The sequence below is a fragment of the Mustela nigripes genome, chromosome 13 (assembly GCF_022355385.1).
Source record: "Mustela nigripes isolate SB6536 chromosome 13, MUSNIG.SB6536, whole genome shotgun sequence".
Classification (NCBI taxonomy): Eukaryota; Metazoa; Chordata; class Mammalia; order Carnivora; family Mustelidae; genus Mustela; species Mustela nigripes.
The window spans coordinates 42,252,480-42,273,644 of NC_081569.1; the positions used below are offsets into that span (position 1 = coordinate 42,252,480).

Here is a 21,165-nt window from a genome sequence, read left to right on the forward strand (position 1 = left end):
GAACAGGGTAGACTGATGAGATTGAATACTTAACGCTAGTGCGGGGTGTGTGTGTGAATGTGTGTGTGTGTGTGTGTGTGTGTGTAAAACTCTTAAACAAAAGCAAGAACCAAAAAACCCCAAAACCTATCCTTGTATTCAGGCTGTCAGTGTGCTTGGTTAGATTCTAAAATGGGCACCCTGAGGGCCACCCACAAGAACCCTCGAAACATGAAGGCATGGTCACTTCACAAGTAACAGAGTCCTCACCGTTGGCCAAGGTTGATGTTGGATGCTGTGTTGGGCACAAAGGTAAAGGTGGTGGCTTCCTGGCCTGCCAGGATCTCTCAGGGAGGTGAAAGGCACCCAGAAGCTAACTCTCTGGTCTGAGGTCTGCCACAATGAGACAAAAGGGTAAGGCATGTAAGGGAAAGAAAGACTCATTTTGATGGGGAGCATTAAAGGGGTTGTCTTAGGGCTGGTGGCGGAATGTGAGCTGGATTTTGGGGGAAGGTAAATTTATATCCGGTGATGCTGGTTGGGCTTTCCTAAAAGGAGTGGGACTTGGGCACAGACCCCAAAGTGGGTGAGTGAAGGCAGGAAGTGGTGGGGCGGAGAGAATCCCAGAACACTCTGGAGTCTGGTTTGTGGTTCGTGGAGGCGGGGTGTGTGTGTGTGTGTGTGTGTGTGTGTGTGTGCGTGCGTGTCTCTATCTGTAGGAAGGCGCTGAGTCTGGAAATCAGGTAGGGATCTAACTGTGCAGGGCCTCCTATCCCAAGGTAAGAAATTTGAAATATACCTCTAATGTGTGGAGAACACACCCAGGGGAGAAGGGGGGAAGGAGGTAGAGAAGGCAGCGTTGCAGGCAGGACAGAAAGGCACAGGGAAGAAGAAAATGAACACCTTTGAGTCAAAATTCGGGTCTTTCTGCTGTTGTTAGACTGACAGATGGGGAAGCCAGGCTGCTCATATAGCCTGGGCCTTTGGGAAGACTTGATTTTTTTTTTTCTTTTTGTATCTTTATTACAGTTGCAAGTTTTCAAGCGTGAACATGGAATCACTGAGGTATGCTGCACTTGGAGGAGATCCAGTCACCCTCTTCTTCCTCCCCAAATTCTTAACTTATGTTAATTGTCTGTGAAGTTCTCAGTCAAGAATCCTTCCTGCCCCTTCTCAGTGTTTGCTTGCTCTGAGCCTGCTGCGTACCCTGGGTAGGGTGCGAGGGATGCCTCCAGGAGAAGTCTTTGCTCTATAGGAGCTCCAGGCTGAGACTGGAGAGGAGAGAGGATTAGGATTCTAGAACAGTATGAACAGCTCACTGGTGGGGGTTTCCCAAAATATGCACAGGGAATTACAGGAGAATGTATTGGGGGGGCACTGGTTGGGATGGGGCACAGGAGAAGACGCCCAGCTGTGGGAGATGATGCAAGTTGTGGCTTACATAAAAATTATTTCCTACCTTCACTTGAGACCTAAAGTTACCTTCCAATAGCCTTGAAGTACGGCCAGTATTTTGGGGCTTTTTTGGGGTCATTTTTATCCCCCAACTGCAACCCCAGCCCTAGTTCGGGGCAGAACACAGGCTGTCGTGTGTGGGAGTTAGTCAAGGGATCCTTAATCCTTCTGCGTCAAGTATTGCCTGTGGAATAAAACTGTACTGGAATTACTCCACCATTTAAAAAAGTATGTAGGAAATAGTGAGGTTGATTGAAAATTTATTTTAGAGCATTTTTGTCTTAATCTTTTTTCTCCGAAGATACCCAAAGTACGGCTACTACTCTGTGTGTGTGTGTGTGTGTGTGTGTGTGTGTGTGTGTGTGTGGCAGGTGTGGGGCATTTGCAGGGGAGACTCTTTAAAACCTTTTGCCCTTAAAAGGAACCATTGACTTCTCTTAGCACTCAGCGCAGTGCCTGTCATCTGGGTGTGTAATAAAAGGGGCAGACGTGAGGGCTGCAGGAGCAGAGCCACATTCATGCCTCCCACCACTGCTTCGGGGCTGGGGGCCATCCCGTCACCCAGGGCGTGCAGGGAGAGGCACCTGAGGCCTGGAGGTGTGGCCTTTTCCTGCCCAAGTCCTCCAAGGCATGTGGAAATCACTAGGAATGACACTTGAGCACAGGCCCATGCCCCAGAAATGCAGGGCTGTCATTGGAGGGTTTATTTTGAGTCCTGGCCGGGACCTTGGTGGAAAGGAACTAGCTGTTAGATGCAGTGACTAACACCAGGATCTTACTTCTCACAACGAGGGTCAGCCCCCCTCCTTGGCTGAGGGGCCTTGTCTGCAGATTGTCTGGGGTAGACATCATAAAGCTACCTCTGGAATCTGTTCCCCGGTTGAGCTCTCCTCCCCCGTGGGTCCCATTGGGTGGAAACAGTGACTGTGCCTGTAAGTGAGCACTCTGAATTTGAGAAGGGTCCCATTTAGAGTCTCAGTGGGAAAGGGGCATGAGATCATTTGGTTCCCTTGTTGGTTGCTGAAACCCTTTGTCCTCCTGAAATTGGCAGGCCTTTACTTTTCCTGAACTCTTAGCAATGGTTTCCCTGGAAGCTATTGTTTTGAATTCATCAGAAGAATGTTGGGCTTGTGATGCATGTGCGTGCACTTGCATGTGTGTGCACTCACTCGCATGTGCGCACGCGCACACGCACACACACACACTCAAACTGGCAGGCATGTACACACACACACACACACACACACACACACACACACACACACACAGGAAAGCCAGGCCTGTCTTGGATTCCAGAGATGGCAGGATCCCGTGGAATGTTTACTTCTAAAGAAAGTGACCTATTAAAGAGTTGGTTCTGTATTCTTACTTGGGCTTTTGCTTTTTTAAACCAGATTTGAGCAAGGAGAATAGACTTTTCAGAGGAGGTAGGGGATAGCAGCACTTCCTTTATTAGGCACATGCTATGCTGTGTCTACCCAGGGTATCCATCCAAGAGGTCTGAAAATGGTGACAATGTTGTGAATGTCACGGTGGCAATGATTGGCTATTATAACCAAAAGATAAACGTGACACCTTTGTCTTAAAAAAAAAAAAAAAAGAGGGCTCGTTTCTGAATTGCATGCGCTTCTTATTTGGCCAAGATGATATGGGTAAGTGTGTGCAAGGGGATAGGAATTAAGACTCGACTGCTCATGTCTCTAGATACCTCACCAATTTTTTGGTAAGCAGGTCACTTGACCACCCCCTGAATGAGCAGAATTCTCCCGAGGAAGGTCAAGTATTGATGAGGCACCCGAAGGAGAATACCGAAGCAACCTTGGCCTTTGTAGCCAGCTGAAGAGGGGGAGGTGTCAAGTGTTCCTCCAAACTTGCTGCAGCCTCCGGGCCTTCACTGCCTTCTTAGCTGATCAGGAAGACTGAGCTGGTTCCTGGTAACAGAATGTGCCGCAGGAATAGGCCGGCAGAGCCTTTAAGAGGAAAGACCACTGGGTTTGCAGAAACCCAACACTGGCTTTTCCCAGAGTGACAGGCAGCACCAGAGGTCAGCGTGGCCTCAGCCTCAGAGCACAGGACTGCCCCAGGGCGTGGACGTTTAAAAATGAAAATGTATTTATAGACGGTGCCCCTGGGGCCAGAATGTTCACTGTTCCTCTGTGGGCCCCACCCTTTGACAAACACAGACCTCATTCCACAGGCTTGCTGGTGTGTCTTAAATGGGGGCTGAGAGTCCTTGTCATTGACCTGACTCCTAACTCCTCTGTAAAAGAAAAAAAACATTGCTTTGTGACCTATCCATAGAAGAGTGTATAAAGTGTCTAGGTATCAGTGTGAACAGGAAAAGGTACGTCCATCAAGCCTAGAACCAGGTTAAGCCATCAGTGTTACAAATACAGAACAGAATTCCCCCTTGATCTCAGAGGTGACAAGTGTCTTAACTTTCTGTTGGGACCAATCCTGCCTTTCTTATTGTTAGTACCTATGTAGGCATTCCTAAATAACGTGTATTTTTGTTCCCTGATGTTCATTTCATTCTGGGTTTCGAAAAATCAGTGACCAAGTACAAACAGAGCTTTGGGAAGCTTCCTGCTGAAAGTGTTTGGCAAAGGATCCCAGAGGCGCAGAGAACTCTCATGCTGTTGTGAGCGTTGATAGCTGCGGGTCTGACTTTTTCCACCAGAAATGCTACCAGAAGCCAATTTTCTCAGTTGTCCGTGCTCTGGTGTATCACTTTGTAAATGGGTTTGTCATTCACACCCCCATTTACAAAGGGGTCACAGGAAGTTCAGAGAGAACTAGAATAGGGGACTCCTTATAACGTTTCAATCCAGCAGGGGTCCTTAGCCAGACGTACAGAGAGAAACTTCAGGTTGCTTTTGGACTCTTTGAAACCGCATGCATTCTATGCTTTTGGGTGAAAGTGTCCGTGATCCTTCCAGAGGACTTGGTGGACCCTCCTTCTCCATAAGGTTAAGAACTACGCAGCCGTCATGGTAGGTTGTGTTTTTTTTTTTTTTTTTTTTTTTAATGAATGCTGGAACTGTGGAAGACTTGTTGAAATACATTCAATCTGCTGGTGTGTCTGCGTTGACTTTGTACGCCTGAGCGTGCCTGAGTGTTGAAAGGGAAATGAGCAGTAAGTTATACTGCGGATTGTCCAGGGTGGAATTCTTGACCGTCCCACGGGTGGCCCAGCAGGCTTTACATGTTCTCTGAAGCCTGCATCTCCTTTTCTTGACCCAGAGTTAACTAACGAGAATGCCAGAGTGGGGAGGGTGGGGGTGGGTAGGGGCCGGATTGGGATGGTTGCTGTAGTTTCAAAAACAAATGACCTCACTGCCAAAGTTCTATTTGATGCAAGAGAAACCCTAACCTTGGCCTTATAAATGATGGACCTTTGTGGAAACACATCCAAATACCCATTTAGTGAGGGTAGGGGCACATGTGTCGCTGTGACGTTCACTGCCTAGAAACAAAATACAGCTATTGTTAGGACAAACTTCCTAGTCACTTCCTTGAGAGATGTGGTCGTTTAAATCTATAATGAGGGACATTCGCGTCTTCAGAGTAGGGAGTAATGATCCTAACTGTGACCTAAGTGTGACCTAACTTAACATGAGGTTACTTCCCGCTTTATTCCAGCAATGTGCGGCAATTGTTGAGTTCCTTAGCTGCGGGACCCCTGAGCTTCATGTTCTTTTTATGGAGGAGGTGACGGCAGGAAAGCAGAGTTCGGCATGATGTGCCCAGGGATGCCTTGACTTGTCGGGCTCAGCTGGAACTAAAACCCCAGGGAAGGAGCTATTTCCATGATTATGGCTTAAATATATAATTGGATGAAGATTAGCTTAAAAACATAATGAGACTCCTTTCCTAGAGAATTAGCATTCTGAGCATCTATATCATTTGAACGAAATGACCGTTGACAACAGTCTTAGCTCACCCATTTTGAAATGCCCTGCTTAGTCTTAGAGCATTTCCTGGATGGCTTCTGGCCTCTTGGATCTGTAAACCCGATGTCTGGAAAAGGAGCTTTTGTTCTGGTTCTGTGTTCCTTATAGTTCATAAACTGAGATTTTTTTTTAGGTGTTAAGTTTTTTGTTTGTTTGTTTATAAGGTTTTTCAATTTCTCATACTCAAATGTGAACAATTTCCTTTTTCTTTTACATGTTGTTTTTGAAGAAAACCAGGAGTTTCACTTAGGCAGTTGAAGTCTTTGGGGATTGGGGGGGTGGGGGAGAATTTAGGGGAAGGATTAAGATTTGGAAATGCAGGCTGCTCTGTCTTGTTTCATCGGTTAAGAGCCAGATGGAATAAGAGTAACATTTAGAAACTGAGTTTTATTAAGGAAAGTAATTTACAGGTAAATTTAAGCTTTATAGACTTGATTCTGTGATTCCATTCCTGGTGTTACCATTACTTGCTACTAATTTTGGGCAAAACGGCTCCTCTTGGTCATGATTTCTCTCCTCTGTAAAGATAGGATGGGTACAATGACCTCAAGGACACTAGGCAGCGGGGGCCCCATGTTGGATGGATCTGTCGAGGGGCTGCTCTGGGGCTGCCGGGGGTGGGGTGGTGCCCCTCCTGAGACTGAAGACAGACGGGTTGTCCCTCTGGGGGTACTGCACAGTGCCTAGAGAGAGACCACTAGCCTCAGGAGTGGTTTTCTGCCCACTTTCTCATGAGAACCCCACCGGTGTCCTTCAGTGTTGGGAACACATCGCATACCCACTAAGGTGGCCACCTGCCCTGACACATGTCTTTTGTCTCCTCTTCGCCAGCGCGCTGCTGTAGGGTAACATCTGGGCTGGGTTCCTGGACCCTTGGCTGTCTTGCTGCCCACAAACTCCTGGATCAGCTTGTTGAAAACAGTGAGTAACCTGCACGTTTCTACTTGGCATGCAACTATAGACCTGTGGAATTTGAGGGCTGGAGGGTTGTGGCCAGTAGTGCCACCGTCCCGCCAGCTCTCCCAGAGGGACTGCCTTTCTCACACCCAGCTCCAGGAGCCTTGGACATGGCAGCTGTGCCCACAAACGTGACCTTTCTGCCCCTAGCAGCCATAAAGGGCACGGGGCCTTCCAAATCTGCCTGCTTAGGGCTTCTCTGTTCTACCACCAGCGCCAAATACTGACTGTCCATCTTTACTAGCCCCCAGGAACAGCCTCTTCATGGGGCAAATGCAGGTGCTGTGCTTCTGCCTGCCCTCCTGTTAGCCTGCGTGTTCCTCCTCATCTATCCTGTCTTGTCCTCATGTTACCCTCCCTTTCAGAGATGCCTTCTCTGACTCCCATAAAGACCCTCTTTCCCCCTCCCCCGACTCCTCCCCATATTCTGTCTCTTCACTTTTCTCTTACATCCTTGCCTGCATTTTGCTGTGCACTTAAAACAGGCTTGGTCTCTTGTTATCGGGTAGACGACCCGTTCATACTCAAATATTCTTCATGTGAATGAATGGATGTGCTATATGCCAGTGGCTAAGGTAGGCACAGTGTGGGCGGTCATGGAACTTCCAGGAAGGAAGAGAAAGACCAAGTAAAAACTACACTGTTACGGTCACAGCCCTAACTGGGTGGATGATTTTGTTCTGAGTGCTCTAAAGCAGGGTCAACTGGGGGATCTGATTAAAAAGCGGGTCCTGACTGGGTCGGTCTGGGTGGGGCCTGGGAATGTGCCTTTCTAACAAGTTCCCAGTGGTATCCGTGCTACCGTTGTGTGGATCGTGTTCGGAGAAGTAAGGTCTAAGGTTCTTGGAATATAGGACATTTGCCTTTGAGTGTGACCTTTGGGGATCTGCTCCAGGGGTGTGTGTGTGTGGGGGGGAGGTCTCAGAAGTCCTGCTGATCTCCCGAGGAGCCACCTGGACAGACCACTTGAGTAGTTAGCAGTTCCAACAGCCATTGAGGGAGTACTCACAGTGTACTAGGCACTAGGCTAAGAGCCTGGCACACAGCCTTGTGTCTTAGCCCTCCCTCCAGCCTGTGAGGCGGGCACTCACCATTTCACCGAGGCTGGGATGAAGGAACTCGCCGCGTCACACAGCAGGTGCCTTTGGTGTCCGGCTTTCAGGCTGAGCTCTCCATCCTCTGGCCTTTACCACCTGAATCCCCACTAAAAATGGGATTTTTACTGCTGGTAGCAAGATGGAGTTACTGATTATTAATGTTTTCTCCCATCTTTCCCACTCTCGTGCTCCTCGAGGATATGGCCTTTCCCTGTGTGTCGGTTTTAAAGTGTTGCCTCTATAGGCAGTCCAGCCTCTTGAGTTAGGGGAGGAACTCCGTCAGTGTGGGGTGGGAATGGACAGAAAGAGCTGTATATTTATGTAGGAGGCCCACTTTTCGTACTACCTCTGCTAGCCTCAGCTAGCCTCCGTGGGCCAGTTCTCCCAGGGGACTGATGGCTCCTGGTGATCCCCAGAGCCGGTGCCACAACCTAGTCATCCAGAGCTCATGGCTGGAGGCAGAAGGCGAGGGGTCAGGCTGACCATTTCCTGGCCCCTGTGCAGGATTGCTGTATCAAAGACATCATGGGGTGCCTGGGTGACTCAGTGGGTTGAGGCCTCTGCCTTCGGCTTGGGTCATGATCCTGGGGTCCTGGGATCGGGCCCTGCGTCGGGCTCTCTGCTCAGCAGGCAGCCTGCTTCCTCCTCTCTCTCTGCCTGCCTCTCTACCTACGTGTGATCTCTGTCTGTCAAATAAATGGATAAAATTTTAAAAAAGAAAAAAAAAAAAAAAACAAAGACAATCATGAAGTAACCTTTCTCTGCTCAGGCTTGTTTTCTCTGTTCTGGGTCAGATTTGCAACTGTAGTGCGTTAGGTTTTCAAGGTTTTGATGAGGCTCCTCTGTTTGGCCTTCTATTTTCTGGGTTTGTTTCCTCAACAGCAAAAGGAGGGCAGGGACTTTGCCTGGCACAGAGATTTGTTGTATATATGATGCTCTTACCGTACGATGTACACAGCCCAGCTGCTCTTTGTTGCCTGGCCGAAGTGTCCTTTTCCACCTGGTTCTGGCTCCATTCCCTCCAGCCAAGCTCTTTCCTTTTCTTTGAGGCCAGTTTCTTTGCAGAAATGAGTCCCTTGAGGACCGGGATTATGCTTCCTCCATCCTTGTATCCCGGGACCCAGCACTCAGCCTTGAGCCCCATAAATATGTGTTAAACGAACTCCACGAAGTCATTTCCTTCTTCCATTTGCTTATCTAAACTAACCTATCTGAAGAGCAAAGAATTAACGGGCACTGCTGATGGATCCCTGAGCAAACACTTAGTGGTAACTGTGGTCACACTAGTCTCTGGTAATTATAAGCCTTCGCAAGTAAACACGACGGTAGGCGTGTCCTTGGCTTTTGTGGACTTCAGAAGATCTCCTCTCTGGGGTCTGCAATTGTTTGTGATAATGGGAGAGAGCCAATGGAGCGGAAGATGTTGGATAAGTGTCTTAAAGAACATTCTTTGCTTCAACAGGTTGGTTTTTTTTTTTTTAAGGTCTTTTTACTTGGTAAAGTTAAAATAGCAATTTACAATCTGTTATTTTAAGAAAAGGAAGGGAAAGATGACTAAAAAGGGACCTGCTGATCCTTCGTATTGATAGGCCTCATATTGACGACCCTGGCCAAGGACTATAGCTTTCTGGGCCTGTGTTGAATGTCAGATTTGGGACTGGTATTCCTCTTTGTACCAGACTGTACTTTTTTTTAAAAATCACAATGTGACAAACGGACTTTTCCTCCCTTCAAATCACTACTCTGGTACCTGCTGGACAAAATTCTGTCCATATCTGCCATTCAGAATGTCCCATCTGCAAAGCCAGCGTTGGTTACAGAGCTGTTGGGGTTGGGGTTGGGATTGGGCGTGGAGTGGTTTTGCCCACAGCAAACAGATTTTATTTTAGTACCAGTTTCTTACCTTGTCTGAAATTGGGGATTCATGGTGACATCAGATCCCAATTCTTGTTCTCATTTGGGACCCTCCGAGGCATGTTTCTTTTTACTAAAAAGGAAAGGCAGTGTTGCTGCTTAAAGGAATGAAGAATGGAATCTGCCAGCTTTTACTTCTCTCTCCTTGCAGACAGAGCCCTTACTGGCTCAAACATACCAAATGATATTGTTAAACCTCTTGGTTTTTTGAGGGAAGAAAAAATTTTTCAAGGTGGTATCAGGACTCCCCCTGAAGTCCTCATTGTGCCCTTTGTGAGGAAAGTGTTATTTGAATAAAATACAGTATAATGTTCCGCATAATACGTCACAAAATAAATGTATCCTGGACATTAATTCCATGCTGATAAAAATGTATCCTGAATTTAACAACTGCATATTTCTTAATTATTAACATCTTTCCTTGTTAAAAAAAAAAATTATATGTGACCTTTCACTTTCTGCTTGCTGGCCACGCTTTGTGCCCTCTGTCTCCCCATTTACCTACTTGATAATGTTGCAATGAGTATTTTTTAAATAAATTAAAAAAATCTTTAAAAAATTGACCTTTGTAAGAGGTGATTTAATTTGTATTTGTAACAAGGGTGTGAAGGCCCTCAGTAACACAGAATGTTGATCTTAAATTTTTTGTCATTTTGAAAGTCAGATAAATACAAAAAGCCTTCCAAAATAGGGCCATGCCAGCTCTGGGAGTTCATAGGTCTTCAAACAAGGTCTCTAACCTGCTGGAGTTTACCAAGATGTCTCTGCTGGTTCTGCAGTTCAACCTTCAAGGACTTCTTATGGGGGCCCTCTGAGCTTGCCTGGTCCCCTCCGATGGCTCCTTCGCTCTGCCTCCCACCTGTCCTTGTTTATACTCATTGGTGCGCAGCGTTGATAAATGCTTGGGAGTGACCCCTTCTGTTGAAGCGTGTTTGAGAGGGAAGATACGGGTCAGCCTGGAGGTTGCTCCTTGCTTCCCATGGTGGCCCTGGCCTCTCTCCTGTGTCTAGTTTCTCCCCCTCTTTTCTGGCTCAGAGGGGAACTCCTCAACTGCCTGCCACGACCACGCTGAGCTGTGTCGAGGGTTTCCCAGGCACCCAGAAGAACTGACACTTGTCAGAAACAGATTTCTCTGGGGCAGAGTTGGTCAGCAGGCCTCTGTGGCAGATCTGCTCTTGAACGGGAGTGGATGCTGACAGGATGAGAAAAGGCTGAGAAAGTTCCCTGTGGGGTGAGTTTTGCTGATCTGCCCACCCTATAGTAGGCTTTTCTCCTCTGTATGGCAGCCGGTGCCCTGTCTGGCCGATTCCTGCACTTAGAGCAGACCTCTTGGGGCCAGAACCACTTCCAGCACAAGTCCTTGGTGTAGACATACTCTTGCCTTGAAAAAGTGATGTTCTCAGTCTCCAGATGGATCTCCTGGGTGGCTTGATGGTGGGCTTCGGTTTTGAGTAGATGCACTGAAGACTGTCAAAAGCCATTACATTCTTTGCTCCTGGATCTGCCTGGACCTCCTTCCCTGGGAACTGCTCTCCTTGGAGGGTACACACTGGGCAGCTGACAGTAGAACGAAGGAGTGGAAGCTCAAACATCCATCTTGACTACGGCCACAAGGCTTGGCACCAGCCCGACTCACGAGACTGCGTCGGTTTCAGAACAGTAGCTGTCTCTCCAGATGTTTGGTTCAATAAAAATATTTCCGCGATAAAAAATGCCCTCAGATGCCCTGCTGAGAGTGGAGGCGCTCAGCTCCGGAGCTCGGCTCTGCAGCCGGAGCACGTGGCTGCACCCATGAATTGCGTTTGGCAGCGTGATGGTGGGCCAGCTGCATGGCTCCCATGAGACGAAGGGGCAGTGGAATGGAGAAGATGTGAGGGAAAGTAATGAGGTGGGAGGCGGGAGGGCGGCTGACCTCTGTGCAGCTGCTGAATTTCCAGGGCCGGGCTGGGGCTTTGCTGTGTGGAGTGCACAGTACAGCTGCTGCTGCTTGGACCTGCAGTGGTGAGGATGACTCAGAAACCTGGAAGGAGGCCATGGTGATTTCACTACGGGATCAGAGGCCACACTAAAGCCCTCTGGGGTGGGAGTGGTTGCTGGGGGTGGGGGTGGGGGCGTGCTGGGGGTTGTTGCTTTCTGATGAATTGGAGTAATCTGGATGCTAGTGCTCTGGGATCTGCCAATTACTGACTTGGGACGTACTCTATTTTTACTACTGAAAAAAGAACTCTGGTGGCAAAACATTGTACAAAACAATAGCAGATGATATCAAGGAAGTTCAGTCTGTTACGGAGGTCATTGGTTTTGTGAATTAATTCCCTTTAGAAATCCTGTTAAAGGGCCAGGTTTTGGCCCCGGGTGTAGATCCTTGGGGCACCCCCAGGGGCTTCTGGGAAGTCAAGAGGGGGGTCTCTAGCCTCCACTAATCCCATTTCTCAGAAAGGAGGAAAACTCACTCCTGTCCAGATGAGGGAATATGGTCTGTGTCAGTTTAAATTTGTGGTCCTCTGTGGCAGCAGCAGTATAAGTGACTTAAAACACCACTCATGTGTTCCCAGACTTCAAATCTATAGAAGTGTATGTCTCACTGGTCTAAGATGTGGGCAGGCTGTATTCCTCTGGGAGGCGTAGGGGAGAATCCATTCCTTTGCCTCTTCTAGCTTCTGGAGGCCACGTGCTTTCCTTGGCTAGTGACCCCGTTGCCCCATCTTCAAATGCAGCTTCCCGTTATCTGCCTCTGACCGCAGCCAAGAAGCCTTCTCTGCTTTTGAGGACCTCACTGATTCCACTGAGACCACCTGGATCATCTAGGAAAAATCTCACTAGCTCAAGGTCCTTCAGCCTATTTGTGAAGTCAGCTGTGCCTTGGGATGTAACATTGTGACAGGTCCTCTAGATGACAATGTAGACCTCTTAGGGGGGCCATTCCATCTACCCCAAGGATCTGCCACAGGGTCTAACCAATATGATGAATTCCTAGGCTTGACAGGGAGTTTAGTGGCTGGAGTAAGCTCAAGGATGCAGGTGTTCTGACTGCTCAGGACCCCTGCCTTGTCCTTGCTGCTGTTGGCTGCACTATGGGATGTCCTGCAGAGGTGGGGTGGTTCCCGTCACAGGCTGTACCCTGCATTATAGCCGTTTCATCCCTGGGTAAGAGGCTGTGGGCTGAGGAGAAAAAGAGCCATCCCTTCTAATGGGGAAGAAAGGGACAGAGGCACGAGATTGGGGGGTAAGTGACTGCAGTAGAGTTCTGCCTTGTTTGTGGAAGACTGTAAGGTGACTGTGATCCCTCTGCATTGATGGAGGTCTGTTGTCAAGGCTTGGTGTGCCAAGGCACAGACACAAGTGAGCTAGCTTCAGTGAAGTGGGTGGGCCTTGTGGCATTCAGTGTAGCTCCTTAACTGCAGCTGACCTTTATTGAGCATTTACTGTGTACCTGGGAGAGCACTGGGGACCATCCGATACATGCTTGCTTGTGCTTGCTCTTTGAGAAGCAGCGCTGGGATATTTCTGCATTGTCCTAGCCCCTGTATACTTATCAAAAGGAGATCAACTCTCTGCCTATACTTCCTGTGGAGACCTCACACTTGAAGATCTCTCCGTCTTGCTCACCACCTCACAGCTTCCTGGTTCAGTCCTTATACCTCCATGTCTGATGCCTAGGAGATGCCTCTAAATGGCTGAGCTGGAGCCAGGTGTCCAGTTGGCCTGGAGGTGGAAGAGGGGCACAGTCACTTGGTTCTATGGGCAAGTCGATGGTGACAGATATAGACAGTATGGGGAGGAAGCCTTGCCTTAATTGACAGATGTTTCCATGGAAACCCTTTGCAAAGTGCATTTATATCGTTTCAAAAGACTTGTTTTTTGAAATAACTTCAAACTGAGAGTAAAGCTGCAAGAATACACATGTGGCTTAAAGGTAAATGATCAATTACAAATCATTTGCCGCATTTGCTTTATCATCTTCATCCCTTTTATTTTCTGGCCCATTTGAAAGTGACGTTGTACCACTTCACCTCTGAATACTTCATGTTTTCCCTATCAACACGAACCTTTCTTTTCATAACCAGTTCAGTTTGTAAAAGGAGGACCTATATAACGTTGATCTTTTGTTACCTAATATACAGTTCGTATCTAAATGTCGCCACTTACCGCAATAATGTCCTTCACAGCAATTCTTTCCTTCAACCTAGCATTCAACCCAGGGTTCTGCGGACTGTGTGCTGTTGTAATATCTCTGTAGTCTCTTGGTTGGGAGTATCTTCTCTGCCCCCCCCCCCTTTCATGATAGTGACATTTTTCAAGAATATGGGCAGATTATTTTGTAGCAATTTAGGTTTGTGTAACTCTTCACTCTCATGATGACATGTATTTTTGTCAGGAAGCCTGCGTGAATGATGCTTTGCCTCTTAGTACATCACATCGGGAGGCGCGTGATGTCCTTTTGTCCTGATCCTGGTCACGGTAGCTTGGCTCCTGTGGTTAATGTGGTGTTGAACTGGTGTGATTTAATCTGTGTTCTAGAGGATGTGAGCCCTTGAAGCTGGGCATTGAAAGGGAACCTTCTTCTTTAAAATTCGGTCAGGGGGATGCCTGGGTGGCTCACTTGGTTAAGCAGCTGCCTTCGGCTCAGGTCATGATCCCAGCGTCCTGGGATCGAGTCCCACATCGGGCTCCTTGCTCAGCAGGGAGCATGCTTCTCCCTCTGCCTCTGCCTGCCATTCTGTCTGCCTGCTCTCTCCACCCCCCCTCTGATAAATAAATAAAATCTTTAAAAAAATTTTTTTAAAATTCGGTCAGGTTTGCCAGTGCTTTTCACACATAGGAGTTTCCTGAAGTGGGCATCCTTTTCCTCTGTAACGTGTGTGCTTGAATAGAGTTAGAAGGGTTGATGTCCTCAGAGCCCACAGCTGCTTGTGAGGAAGAAATTGCCTGAGGTTAGAACAACCTTGTCTGTGCTCTTGCGGCAAGAGTGAGGTCCATGCAGAGGTAGAGGCATGGTTGTGGTGGGAACAGTGGGTTCCCTTTGATGCCATCTGACTGTCCGGGCTGCCTCTGAAGTACCTAGGAGCAGAGGAGCCATTAGGACCCAGAACTCCCTTCCTCTTGCACACTTGACAGGGCTGTCAGTGCTAAAGAGGAAGGTCCAGGTGCCGCGACTGCATTCCTTGCCCACGGAGCTCTTCTCTTGAGGTGTCGATGGCAGGTTGGCCTAATGTGGTTTCATCAGCTTGCAAGTTGTTACCATTTCAGGTTGGTAAGTCCCATGATGGTTGCTCTTACACTGATGATGGGTTCCCTTTATAAATGTGACTCTCAGGACTGTGGAGGCTGCTGTGTGGGAAGGATACACTTCTGAGAGCTCTGGATACTTCCAGTTGGATTTTTGGACAGGCTTTATCCTGTATTAGTGCTTCTCAAACTTCTTCCAGTTTCATTGTTTTGTGTTGGACAGTTGTTGGACCAACATCTGTTGGACATTTGACCTTGTTGACCCCTGGAACTGTTGTTCCCACTTGTTGCTATAGAAACAAACAAAATGACTGCATGCAATTCACTGTAGGATTAAGAGGGAAAACGGTACTCTTTGTAAATAAAGTATTAGGAATACTTCTCTACCCTTATGGTCCTCATATACTGTTAAAAAAAAAAAGTGGGAGAACACAGAGGAATAGGACTCAGGTAGTATCCTTGAGTTCAGGGCTTTTAAATTAAAAGGACAATTGCTAAGATTTAATTGATTTATGGGTTCATTTGTTTCTCAAATTTTTTTTTTTTTTTTTTTTTAAGATCTGAGCAGTTGTAATGCCTGTGCTTATTTGTGGGGGGTTATCCCTGTGTGACTTGGGACATGTTTGTCAATGTCCTCAGAAGAATCAGCAGTGACAGCGGGCCCTCAACACATACCAAAGACAGCTGCTTGGAGAATTCAATAGGCCTGGGCATATATTCCCAGAGGTTTGCTTGTGTCTGAATTGGAGTAAAAATTACAGGCAGCCTTAGGAAAACTAGATGTGGAGACATTCCATCTTCTCCAAAATGACATTAATAATGTAATTCCTTCTCTTGTGCCTTGGTATCAGCAAATGTTTCTCAGGGCTGTAGATGCTCCCCCCCCTTTTTTTTTTTTAAAGATTTTATTTATTTATTTATTTGACAGAGAGAGAGACACACAGTGAGAGAGGGAACACAAGCAGGGAGAACAGGAGAGGGTGACGCTTCCCGCTGAGCAAGGAGCCTGATGTGGGGACTCAATCCCAGGATCCTGGGATCCTGACCTGAGCCGAAGGCAGATGCTTAATGACTGAGCCACCCAGGCGCCCCAGGACTGTGGATATTCTTTACTGTTAAGTATGTCATTTGCTCTTCTACCTTTGGAGTTTTTCTCATCAGGAGGGGACCTAAGTTACATGCGTGTCACTTTTTGTTCTTCTTCCTTCTTCTAACAGCCAGTCTGTGCCTAATACAGAAATAACTAAGTAGTTATGATCTGGTGCTGGTCCTGGGTGGGGAGGGAAGCTGAGGTTGACGGAATAGGAGTAAAATGTTCAGGAAATACACACACATACACAGGTATGGGGAAGAGCAAGGTGAACGAAAAGTAATCCCATGAAAATGGAGCGGTACCTCTTTTACTTGGGTGTCCTCTAGCAAGGAGGAATGCAGAAGGGGTGAATGTTGCAAATAATTGAAGTTCCCCCTGATAACAGGCAAAACTGTTTCTCTTGTAGATGACTGAAGTCTATTTTATACTCCCTCTTAAAGAAATAGGAGATCAGTATCATTTCCCTTTTCCTTGTGACTCAGACTTCTGTCCTGGGCCAAAATAGTGACTCTCCCTTGGGGGACATGGGTGGTTGCCCTCTGCCATGTCCTGTCTCATTTGACCATCTCTGAGTCGGCCTCTGAGTCGGTATTTGCACTGTGCAGATAGGCCCATGGTTTCAGGCAGGATACAAAGTTGCCAGGGTAAATCCAATGACCAAGTGGGTTCTGGACTCAGAGATTGCTCTCTTGTGACTTCACACATGTGGGCTTAGTATTGGGTATTGACTTAGTGCTTGAAAGTGTTTTCTGATTGCTCAGGGTTAGTAGCTGTTTTGTGCCCAGATCATAAACTATAGAAAGAAGACAAAATGGAGAGGCCAATGTCATTGAAGGACGATGATCACTTAGACTTCCCAAGACAGGGTGAGCATGCCACGTAGGAACCATCAGGGTGGTCAGGAGACAGGAGTGAGGAGAAAGCCTTGGGCAGTGCCTTTACTGGGGTTTCCATAAGAAAGGGCAGGGGAAAGAGTTAAGAATTGGCTAGTTTGGGTGCCTGGGTAGCTCAGTCAGTTGGGCATCTGCCTTGGGCTTGGGTCATGATCCCGGAATCCTGGGATCGAGTCCTGCATCGGCTTCCCTCTGCCTACCTCTCTCTGTCTCTCTGACAAGTAAATAAAATATTAAGAGTAAAGAAAAAGAAAAATGCTGGAAAAAAGAAATAGAAAAAGGGATTGGCTAGTTTGAGTAATCTCAGTGGGGTTTGGGTTCTAGGAGTAGTGGCTTGGCCCCTGGTGCCCGGCCCTGGGATTATTTAGGGGAAGGGAAGCGGGGCTTGGTGTCTGAGTTGGACAAAGGGGATGCCAGGGATTGACGTATAGACTCTGGATTGGCTGCTTGTGTAGCAAGGGCGTTGTCCTGGCTGAGCCCTTTGCTGTCTCTAAGAATTGGTTGTCCCTTGGAGGGGCAGTGTCTCCCTGGGTCTGGAAGGCTCCCAAATGCCAGAGTATCAAGAATATAGAAAAGAGAGTTTATATAGTTGTCTCTGTGATGCAGTGGCCTTATAACAGGCTGAGGTTGCTGGCTGTCTCAGGTGGCAGAGTGTCAGATCCTTCTGGGTCCTTACCGTCTTCTGCTCTAACTCTGTGGTGATTGGAGGCTTAAGGACTATGGGAACCACCCCTCACACTTCTTTCTACTAGAAAGAGGTGTCTTCATCAGTGACGGGCATTTCCTCTTTTCTTTGCCTTATTCAGGAATGTACTTGAAGCTGGACGCAGCCTTATTTCATTAAGGAAAAACAAGCAAGTAACTGGCCTTTGAGCACTAGGGAAAAGGGAAGGCTGTGCTGGTGGGGAGTTTGTTTTCCTCTCAATCTCTGGTGGGTATGTATATATTTTAGTAACGTACCAAATGCCTAACACAGTCCTTTTATGAGCAGGCTGTTACTCAGATGTATCTTACAACTTTTGTTTACTATGTGAGTGAGTAATACACGGTATTACAGATAAAATAGAAAATTCACATTGGTAAAAGAAAACAAAAACTACCCCATAATCCTGCCATCTGGATAGATCTTCTGTTTTAAAAATAATTCCTCAATATGTAAGTCTCCTTTTGTGATTTTTTTTTTTTTTAAAGAACATTCCCCTCCATCCTCTACCCCCATAGCTTGAAACTTTCCGAACACTAAAATTCATAAATGGAAATGTACAAATAAGGTTTTATTTTGTATTAACCTAATTCAAATAACTGCCTTCTGTTATGGTAGAATTCTTGTAATCAGGGAACTTCATAAATTCTGATGGCTTTAATGACCTTGGGAAGGTGTTTGAGGTCATGCTTCTGAACGAGTCTAAGAGCCCAGGATCATGTTCTGGCCACCTTCCCACTATATTATGTTGGAGAACTCGGGGTGTTGGTGTAGTCTTCTTGTAAGAGGTTGAAGGTTTGGAAATCTGGAAAAAACTTACTAGCATATGATTTGTGCTCCCTTCTGCCTTCTTTGGGACCTGGAATAGGCTGTTTGTAGTTCATAGCTGGAAAGCCAGATAATGGGCGTAAATCATGATCTGGGAAAGTATGTTCCCCGGAGCAGCTGCTGGCCAGCTGCTGCGCTGGTAACAGCAAAGAGTAAACTTTCATCTCAGAACCTTAAATTGTATCAGAAGCCATGCTGCCCAACAGTTGTCCTACAGCTCTGGGTTCAGATCTTGCCTATACCATCTAATGGCTTTGTGAGTGCCAGCCAGTTACAAAACTCCGGAACTTGTTTGCTCACCTGTGAGATGGTGGGAACCTACCAACCTTAGAGGACTGTTGTGAGAAGGGCATTAAACAAGATCTGCAGGGGAAACAGCCAGTACCATACCTGGCTCCTAATACTCACACAGTAAGGTCCTGTCTTCCCCCACCTTCACCCTCCCTCACTATAATGTTTGAGCAGGTTATTGTCAGGAGTGAATCTGTTCTAGGCATGCCTCAAAAAAGGTAACCCAGATCTATACAACCACTGCCCCTTTTATTGTCCATATAAGCTCGGTCCAACACAGGACAGGCAAAAGGTCTGACCTAAGTAAACACAACCTCCATGTCTAGAAGAAGGGAGAATCCTGTTGAAGGTTGTTTTACTGTCTAACTCAGGGATGCAGCCTCTCCTCTCTCTGGGTGATACTGGGATTCCTTTATTTCTAAGAATTAAAATTGAGGCCAAAGGACTGGAGAATTGCCAAGAGACTTCATGCGCAGTTTCGTCTTTGGTGCTTTTAGCATCCTGAATTATTGCAAGGGTCCAAGACCCTGAGCTGGTATGTCCCCTTGGAGTTGGGGACCACTGCCAAGGGGGCCCCATGGTCCTACTGTCTTTTGGTTGGGGTTGACTTTGCCCAGGGCGTGGGCCCTTGGTGAAATTTTATCACAATGGCCGCTTAAGGGCTGGACCTCAGCTGTTAGGGTCTTGGGGCACCAGCCTCTCCAGAAGTAGATTAGGTAGATGTCCATTCAAGCAGGGGATTTGTACATGTTAATTCTCAGAGGAGATATCTGACCGGGGAAGGACTGTGTGACCTTATTTAGAAAAAAGGCTACACTTCGTTAACCTTTATTCCCTTAAGAAGGAAAAAAATCATTACATGGCAGAGGTTCAGGCCTCATGGGGGATTTTGTGGATGATTCTCCAAGAGTCTTATTTCCATAGACATGATAAAATTATCAGTAACTTCTGCTTGTCCCCACTGCATGCTCTTTTCACTTGGAAAAAAGAAAACTATTCATATTTTTTGCATAGCCTGGGCTTTGATTCCTTCCCTCCCCGCCCTAGCACTTAACGATATTCTTGTACAAGGAAGAGGGAAAAAGACAATCATTTGAAAAGACCTTACCCTATACTGCCCTGCCCATGCTCATTCAATACCAGTAAGTGGGGAGTAGCTTCTAAGCAGATGATCTCAGACAGCTGTCAGTTGAGCTCCTCCTTCAAGCTTGTCTCAGATGCTGCCCTCTCCTGATGCTGTCCCAGGGTGCCCCACCCCCAGCTTAGCCGTCCTCCCTCTCTGTTCCCGTAAGCTGTTCACATCTAATACCGAGAAGCAAGGAAGAGTGTGCCAGTGTGGACTCAGAAGACGTGCGTCCAAAGGCAGGCTTCACCACTTCCCAGCTGTATGACTGGGCTTCTGAGGCTGAATTTCTTTCATTGCACTTGGGATTATACTATGTGATGCTAGACAACTGAACTCCTGGAAGACAGGATGTTGTTCATCCTGTTATTTCCAGTCATTTATCTAGTCATTCATTTCTTTATACAATTACCCTCCTAGGACCTAAGAATAGAGATGAACATGATACATTGTGGCACGTGGTAGGAATTACAAACTGCTCTTTTTTTTTTCTTTTCTTTTCTCCTTTATGTCCTATGATACAGATAAGTAGTTAAGAAAGCTTTGATCTTTCTCCCCGGAGCATTCACGAACAAGGAGCAGCCCATGGCCCTGCCCACTGAACTTAAGTGTAACTCTTCTGAAACCAGTCTTAGGAAAGCTGCTTGCAGGGAAAAAGTATTTCCAAGTTTAGGGATAAAGTGAAAACTCCCTTTTTGAAAATTTTCCTGCCCCCTGCCAGCTAAGACCAGGGTAAACAAGGGCTAGAAAGCGGGTTAGGACATATAACTTTTAGTGAGATGGGTAGAAAATTGAGAGCAAGAGGCTGATTATATGGACTAGAACCTAAAGTACCTTGTTAAATGGAAAAGTGGATATAGACAATTTCAGAATGATGGATTTCAAACAGGCTCGGCTTCATCACCTCATTCCACCTGGAGAGGGTAAACTGTTATTACTCTTGATTTTCCAGAAGCAACTTAGTGTGGGAAAGCCCTGAAGGACCACATTCCACTTGATCCCTTTTATTAACCAAATTGTACTTTGCAGTCAGGTGGGGTGTGGCTGGGGAGTCCTTTCAAGATTGGAGCCTGCAGGCTTCAGGGCTGGTTAATTGTATGTTTGGCTTTTGGCTTCTTTCCAGTCTTTCATCATGGAAGACCCCTTATCTATAATTTTTAGGCAAAAAAAAAAAAAAAAAAAAAATCTGCTCTTCCTCTACGAGTTTTATGATGCTAAACAGACAGTGATAATAATCTAAGCACTGGGTTTGCGAAGCAATTAAGGTGGAGAAAGGGTCAGGCTGGATTCTCCTATAGATGTCAGCCTGTAGAGGCTGCGTACAGGCATCACCATGGTTGAGCAGTGTGGCCGGCTTACCTGGGGTTCTTCTTCCTCACTCATCTCCCCCAGATACCTTCCACAGGTGGGGGGTGCACCTGGTGGCCTGATCCTCAGAATGCCTCCTTGACTGGCTCATCAAGCCCGGTCACACCTCATAACCACCTATACAGCTGAAACGAGATGACAGGGATGGGGTTAGACAGGGATGGAAGCTTCAGATGAGGGTTGGAATTTGTGTCGTCCAACATGTGATCCATCTGTGTGTGGCTAGGGTGTCTCATCCAAGGCTGAGCATCATCGGCTCTCTTGACCCTCACTGCTCAGAGT

General features: G+C 47.0%; 1 protein-coding gene across 3 annotated transcripts in view; it reads left to right on the forward strand.

Annotated features, from left to right (window-relative positions):
• Positions 1 to 21,165, forward strand: part of TLN2 (talin 2) — a 429,824-nt gene that overhangs the window by 74,956 nt on the left and 333,703 nt on the right. For all 3 annotated transcript variants that reach the window (XM_059372168.1, XM_059372169.1, XM_059372170.1), the window contains exon 2: positions 6,219 to 6,308. The gene's annotated coding sequence lies outside the window, so the exon portion shown is untranslated. The remainder of the gene's footprint in view (positions 1 to 6,218; positions 6,309 to 21,165) is intronic.